The 8,056-nt window shown below is 37.5% G+C and overlaps 1 pseudogene; it reads right to left on the bottom strand.

Annotated features, from left to right (window-relative positions):
• Positions 1-6,885: 6,885 nt before the first annotated feature.
• Positions 6,886-7,004, bottom strand: LOC149174312 (5S ribosomal RNA; annotated as a pseudogene).
• Between the last annotated feature and the right edge of the window lie 1,052 nt (positions 7,005-8,056).

Genomic DNA, 8,056 nt, shown 5'->3' with positions numbered 1-8,056 from the left:
TCGCCAGTCTGATTATTTCTCCAGGTGGCTTGAATCTTGGCTGAGGGAATGTCTATCAGCTGGTGATGATCCAGGAAGGTAGAAAAGTAGTCCGAGAGTGAATCTCTCTGAGCACGGTGGCCCCATGACTCCAAGTGACCAATGGAGAAGTTTAAGTCTCCACCAAGAATCAGATGATCAACAGAGAAAGTATCCGACCCTAGGAGGTTATTCCAAAATTCTGGTCTATTTTGGCACGACCCATAAATGTTAAATATTTTGAAATTCATGCCTATGTCCACTGAAAAAATATCAGCTCCAATTTGTCTGACCCCCCCCCAACAGTTGATCAGATTAATAGAGTGGAAATTATATCCCAAGGATATACCCCCAGATCTCCCATGAGCATTTAGAACGGTGAATTTCCACCCTAGTAGCATGTGCTCAAGGGACTGAGAAATGTCAGTAGCGGGGCCATGGGTCTCTTGTAAAAAAATGATGTCGAGCTGGTCGGATTGAACTATCTGGCGAAGTGCTAGTTTTTTGTTAGGCCTAGCAAGCCCACGACAATTGAAAGAAAAAATCTTCATGGAGGGGGTTCTGAGGGGGTTTCTCTAGCTCTAAGGACCCCAGGGATAGTGGACTATTTACCTGCTATGATATCGTCTCCTGCTTGGGATTGTGCTTTAGTGATAGAGGAGGGTCGACCTTGGTGGAGTTTGTGCGAAGGGGGGGTAGTGATAATGTCGAGGCCAACATGATCCACCGCCTGTCTCTTGGCTTTCGAATGGGTCAGGTACCCCTACGTTGCGGGGGTAAAAATGGAGGAAGTATGTGGGGTAGGGGGGGAATCGACAGAGAGGGAGAGTGGGGGTAACGATAGGTTGAGAGGGGGCAATGTCACAACAGATTTGAGCAGAGGCAACAGAGGAAGATGCCAAACCCATACCCAAAGCCAAAGAAAAACCAGATGACAAGAAATCATGAATATATGAGCAGCATAGAGAGGAAAAAGGAAGAGGGATGCACATAACTGAGGTGGAGTCTCTGGTGGTAGACATGGCATGATCAGGTGGCGAGGGAGGAGGACAAAGGGGAGGCCTTCCTCGCTTCTTCTGAGTAGACTTTGCGGGAGCTAAAGCCAAATCCACTAGAGCTGTTTGTGCTTCAGTCCGCCTAACAGGGGATGAAGATGTAGTATGCTGAGGCAGTTCCTCTGGAATTCAAGGCTGTTCCTCCTGTTCAGATGCCTCTCGAGTCAGTTCCCGTCTTGGAATTTTCCTGGATGATCCTCCATTAAGGGGGAAGTCTTTGTACAGGTGCCCTACTTTGTGGCATCTCCTACACTTGAATGGGACCCCCTTGTAGTCCAGAATATGTCGCCTTGTAGTATTTCTCCATTGAATATTGATATGTTATAGTACCCCATCAGTAAGGTCCATGTGAACCAGGATCCTGGCATAGGCCATACGTCCCGAAGTTTGAAGGGAGGCATTAAAAGTGAGATAGTTACCCATTGCGTTCCCAATTCTCTTGAAAATGTCCTCCGTCCAGAAGTGAAATGGAAGCCCCAGGAGATGAACCCAGATAGGTCCCACATCCACCCTTTCTTGTTCAGGATCGAACATCGACGTCCACCTCCGAAGAAGAACAGGGGCTTGGTCGATGTGCCAAACAGTCGACAGAACCCAGTTGGTGTGAGCCAAACAATTGAAACGCATCGCAAACCAACCTTTAACAAATTTCTGAACCCTGGGGGGGTCCTTTAGATAATGGCCCCATACCTCCATCATCCATTTCTACAGTTGCTCCACACTATAGTGTCTGCCTCGAACCTGACCAACAAGAACTTTTTCCACCGACTCCATAGTCTCCAGCAACGGTGTATCCTCTGTGAGCTTGAGCAAAACTTTGCAATTTCGAAGCTTTAGGCTCCATTTCCTTTTAGACCCCTTGTTGAACCTGGTGGCCGACACTTCAGGTATACCAAAAGTTTGTGCAGTCGCCGGTGAAGTTGAAACCCTAGCTGCGGCTGTCGGGAAGGAGGCAAAGAACCCCAAGGTAGTTACCTTGCAGAGGAGCCACCAAGGAAAAAAGGTAGAGGTGGCGGATACTTGAGAAGTAGATGCCAAAAGGTGGTCTGTCAAGGGTTTTTTGAAGCTAGCTGAGGAGGGATTCGAACCAGAGATCGCTCCTAGGGTTTGTTCGCCCAGGGTATTTTGAGGCTTAGCAAAAGCCAAGGAATTTGGAGAGAGCAACTGAGAGATATATTTAGGGTTTGCAAGGGCGTCTTCAAGTAGCGAGACTGATGTGATACAGGAGATAGAGATGGAGGGTAGGGCACTTATTTCTTCAGAGAGCTTATTGTTGAAAGTGTAGAAACCCTCCAAAGTGGTCTTGGGTTCCGTCCAAATGGGCGCTCCTTCCAAAGGGTCCGCAGAATAGTCTAGGAGGTCATCCATAACTGTCGAAACCGTTGGTTGACAGCTGCGTTCAGATTCGAAGCAAAAAACAGGGAGATGGGTAGTCAGTGGGAAGGTTCAAACCACCTAGGTAAAATGCCAAACCGGTAGCAGCTGAGGTTAAGGTGAACGTGAATGGGAAGCGGCAGGGAAGGTAACAGGTTACGAGGGAAATCGATGGCAGAGACGGTAACAGCTTACGGGGGCAGTCGGTGAGAGCAGGCTGCATAACCTGTACCCCGCTGCTGAAACCTGTGCAGGAACCCTAGCCCCATCTTGCCAAAATCATCAAATGCTCATTTAACTATCTTAATCAATCTTATTTTATTATTTCCACTATTATTTTATAATTTCCTTAGGAGGCCCATTTTAGACCTCAAAACTTGTCCAATGGAGCATTTTTTTCATTGTGTATTGAGTCTTCCCCATTTTCTTTGTTTCTCTGCCCATGTTGGACCTAAACCTATTTATATTCAACCATCTAAAGGTTTTTTGTTACAAAAAAAAATCCTTGAGTAGCATATCAGTTTTATAGAAACTATTGAATGGTTAAGCTTATCAACGATCAAAACAATTTGTTTGAGAAATAAGCAGTAGTAAATGCAGAATGGTCAACTCTTACGCTACCTTGTTTGCATGAGGACATGCAAAAGTGCAGGTGTGGGTTAGGAGAAGAGAGAGTAGCTATATTTGTACATGGAAACCCATATTCTATTGTGTTAAGTCCTTTCCATGCACATGAATAACAGGCTGCCAAGGACAAGAAATTTTTTTGGTAATTTATCATTTATTTAGACTACTTTTCCATATAAGATGCAGAAAAATATTTGTGAATATATCCCATACCGTGGATCAAATGGCTGATAAATTCAAATTATGAAATCACTATGGTAATATGAACAAAGACGCATAGTTTCAAGTAACACCAATTTATAATTCTTGAGAAATTAAACATAATTACCTACAACCATTTTGCTTATATCTCGAGATTTTTTCATCATATGGCTCTAATTTTCAATGTAGAGAATTATTATGATATTATAAACATTCCCACAAAGTTTCATTGAAATCCAGTTTGCAATTTGTGAGAAGTTTGTTAACAAAGTTTGTTGTTACACCTATAACAATTTGTTGATACACCTATAACATTTTGCTGAAATTCCTGTAGCAACTTATTTGTTATATTTCAGGATCTAAGAAATGGTTTTCTATGATTTTTGGTATATAAGGGAATTATATGGTGATGAACACACCCACTGAAAATCACGTCAATCTTAAGTGTATTTTGGATGAAATGTCAATGTCTTTGAATTTGCTGCAACTCCACCATAATTGTTAAAAGGATAATTTTGAAGGTACGTTGGTTTTGGGAATTCAGGACAACACTGATAAGTTGATCTAGGCAACCTTGGATTAAATATCATAAGTTAGACCACTTGGTTTTGTTTATGATTTGCTAATAAAGACGTGTGTTATGAGAAATGCAACTTTGAGAAAAAGGGACAACCATCATTTAGAAAAGGTTTTTGGGTAAGATTATTGCAGAAAGGTAACATGAATGTATGCCCAGTAGATGCAATGAATTCCCAAGACAACGTCAACATTGCCACACAAGAACCAATGTTGGATGAGGGAAATGCTACTACATAAGAAATCGTTGTGGGAATGAGAGAAATAATCAAGGTGGAATAATTCATGAAAGGATAATGGATAGACAACAAGAAAATTATTAAAGATAAAGGGCAAATTGTTGCTAGAGGTATTCATCTGCATCACAATGACCATCTTTGTAATTAAAAAAAAATAATGTTTGATGCAGTTGCAGTCCTACAAAAACTTGAACAATAGTCTTTGCCAGTGATAGAATGAAAAATGTTCCATTGGGAGAAGGTGTTCATGAAACTGAGCAAAATAGGGTAAGGATGGAATATTTCATTCCACTGCACTTGTTGTCAATAAGATGTCTGTTACAACCATCTAGGTGTGGTGCATTTGAAAAAGTTGAGAGAATCTTTGTTGTCTACTCTACCACATTTGCATGATGACATGAAAAAGGGTAGGCGTGGGGTAGATGTCAGGCCGCCGAATTGTCCCATTTTTCACTATTCTAAACACCCATTTTCATTACTTTATTGAACTTATTTGCCGGTTTATTACCCATCTTGTTGTGTTTCTTTGTGAATGTGCCACATTAAGCTTAAAAATATTAAAGTAGTTAATTATCATTATTTTCCTTTATTTTTAACGAATTAGAAAGAATTATTGTTGTTTTTGTTGATGATGGTTTTCCTAATGTTGTTACAATGGATCCTGTGCAGTACTAGTAATGGTCTTCGTACTTGGCATATCTACATAGCTCCAGTAGAAATTATGAAACATGGATTTTGTTCCTAGGGATGTTGACATGGATTTGTGTTATCCAGATCATACCCACGTCAACTCAATTAGGCTCCATCTCATGATCTATAGCTTAGACAACCCACGTAGGAAGAGTCAACAAACTAACTTTAGACGTGATTTACGGGAAAATGAAGATGAATATGGAAAATCCACGACATGGGTTTCTATCAGAACATCCCTAATTAGGTGAGGGTGTGATTGAATGATGGTGTGTAATAATAGGATTGATTTCAAGGAGTGTTATTTCATTTATGCAAGAGTGTTTTCTATTTCCAGCATTATGTCCAGAGTGTTATGCAAGTGAGGGTTTGACAATGTCAGTGATTTCCATTCTTGCAAGTGTGAAGGGTTACAACTTTGATTGGGTGTCAATTCTTGTAGGAGAAAGCTTAGCATTAGGAATTAGCCAATGCTAGTTAAATATTGTTGCCTACATATATTTTGTGCGATAAACTTGAAATAAAAGGACCTACTTGGATTGATAATTTATGTTTGAGCGAATTGATTTGTTTTATTAAGATAATTCATTTGCCCAAAAACTTCCTCAAGCTTAATTTGACTCTTAATCTACCTTAAAAAATGTTTTCTTAAAACTTACAATTCAATCTTTAATTGCTTCAAAAACAACCTTAATGGCCCTTAGAGTATTTGGCATGTCTAACAAATCACCATGCAAAAGGATAAAACAAGAAAACCAAAAAGCACTTACAAAGTTTTTGCTTAACTCCTTACTTCTTTACTACCTAAGTTCATGAGGTATGGACCTCTTTTCTTTTTTGTTCAACAGGTCCAAAATAATTCTTGATAGCTTGACCAAATTTATTACCAAATGGGAGAGAGGATGACCTATTCATAGTCCTCGTTGAACCTCAAACAAGTTTGACTTGACCCAAGTAGGGCTGACCTGATCTGTGGGAGGGCCAACTTGACGAGGTCCAAAAATTCAATCTTCATCTTGAAAAAATCATATCTCTTCAACCAATACGAGTTAGAGGGCAAGACATACCTCATTGGAAAGGTCTTAGAGAACAATACGAGATGTTGTAATCCATTCTAATGTTTTCCTTGATTCTATTTTCTAAATTTTTTATTTACTTCAGGGGCTGCTTCTGGCTTTATGCCCCATTCACCCTTGGAAGTGTGATCACTAGTTTGTTTTTTATTTTATTTTAATCCTTTTAAAGAAAAGCTTCCATTTTACAAGTTAATGTCAAAAATCTAAAGTTTACCTTTCTCATGTACATTTTAGCCAATATAATGTCATAGATTTCCTTATGTCGCCATTAAGCTTGCAAGTTATCCTAGATATTCGTAAGAATAATTGTTGTTCACAACCTATATATGTTGTGATAATAGAATTCACATACACACACACACACACACACACATATATATATATATAATTAATTTTATCCCACTCCTCACTCATTCTTCCAACTTAAGTGAAATTATGCAAGCAAGATTTTGTAAAAACCATGATAACACTTTATGGTTCTAGTCTCACAAGGTTTACGTAACCTCACAAGATTAATCCATTTAGACATTTTCACAAATATAATTTTTGGATAAGGGTGTGACTCAATAAAGATTTTATATAAAATGAAAAAATGTTAGGAAAAATAATTCACAAAGATGTTTCCTCAATCATAAAGAGTGAAAGCGTTATGATACAAGAAAGCATCAACAAAAACTTGAACCAATGACCTAAACAAGCATTGTTAGCTAAGTTGATACTCACATAAGGTGGAGATGGGTTGACCATTAGTCACACTAATTTTTAATATAATATAATAAATAATAATAATATTCTTATTACCATATTTATTTTAATGACTAGTAGAATCGGTAACATGCCGCCTCCTGTACTCACGTGACACAAGGTCAATCCCCGACGGCCACCTCTATAACCTCTTGGTGCAACTGCACCGCCCCCAAGCATAACATGGGTAAAAAACCGTTTGAACATGTGACCTGCACACTGGCCCAAATGCCTTAGTAGTGCATTCACTGGCCAACAAGCCACACCATTGGGGGTTCCTTTGGTAGGGTGCAACACTAGGACTTCCCAAGAAGTCACCCATCCCAATACTACTCTACCCCAAGTGTGCTTAATTGTAGAGTTCTGATGGGATCCAATGCATTAACACTAGTATGATCGCACCCTATTACCATATTGACATAATTATTCATCACAAATATCAACAATGATATAATGTATATATTTATAACATTAATTGTTGCACATTCTTTTTATTCTATCTACAACAGAACACTACCACACACATTTTATGTAGATTTTATCTTATTTATTTTTAAATGTTATAATAAACAAGTCATATTAATAAAAGCTAATATAGTTTTTTCAAGGTGGCATTGTGAACTTATAAGTATGGAGTTTGAATTGGCTTTCACCATGTAAACTATGAATGCCTCATTATATGCAAAATTTCATGTTACAATCAAATATAAAAAGTAAAAAAATATCATTAAAGGCCGCATGTAATCCATTTGCTTCATTTTTTTACAATTAATTTTATATATTTGTGCCTAATATAGATAATCGCTAAAAAAATAAAAAATGATCTCTCTCTCTCTCACTCTAATTTCATGTTACAATCAAATATAAAAAGTAACAATTTTTTTGAAAAACATCATTAAAGGCTGCATGTAATCCATTTGCTTCATTTTTTTACAGTTAATTTTATCTCTCTCTCTCTCTCAAATTTCATGTTACAATCAAATATAAAACGTAACAATTTTTTTGAAAAATATCATTAAAGGCCGCATGTAATCCATTTGCTTCATTTTTTTTACAATTAATTTTAAATGTTATATATTTGAAAATTTCATGTTACAATCAAATATAAAAAGTAACATTTTTTTTGAAAAATATCATTAAAGGCCCATGTAATCCATTTGCTTCATTTTTTACAATTAATCATTAAAAAGAAAATGATCCCTCTCTCTCTCTCTCTCTCTCTCTCTAAAATTTCATGTTACAATCAAATATAAAAAATAACAATTTTTTTGAAAAATATCATTAAAGGCCGAATGTAATCCATTTGCTTCATTTTTTTTACAATTAATTTTAAATGTTATATATTTGAAAATTTCATGTTACAATCAAATATAAAAAGTAACATTTTTTTTGAAAAATACATTAAAGGCCGCATGTAATCCATTTGCTTCACTTTTTACAATTAATCATTAAAAAA

Source organism: Pinus tabuliformis, chromosome 4_1, assembly GCF_031772625.1.
Source record: "Pinus tabuliformis cultivar Carrire ecotype Pingquan chromosome 4_1, CPIR1, whole genome shotgun sequence".
Taxonomy (NCBI): domain Eukaryota; kingdom Viridiplantae; phylum Streptophyta; class Pinopsida; order Pinales; family Pinaceae; genus Pinus; species Pinus tabuliformis.
This window is presented reverse-complemented; position numbering and strand designations above follow the sequence as displayed.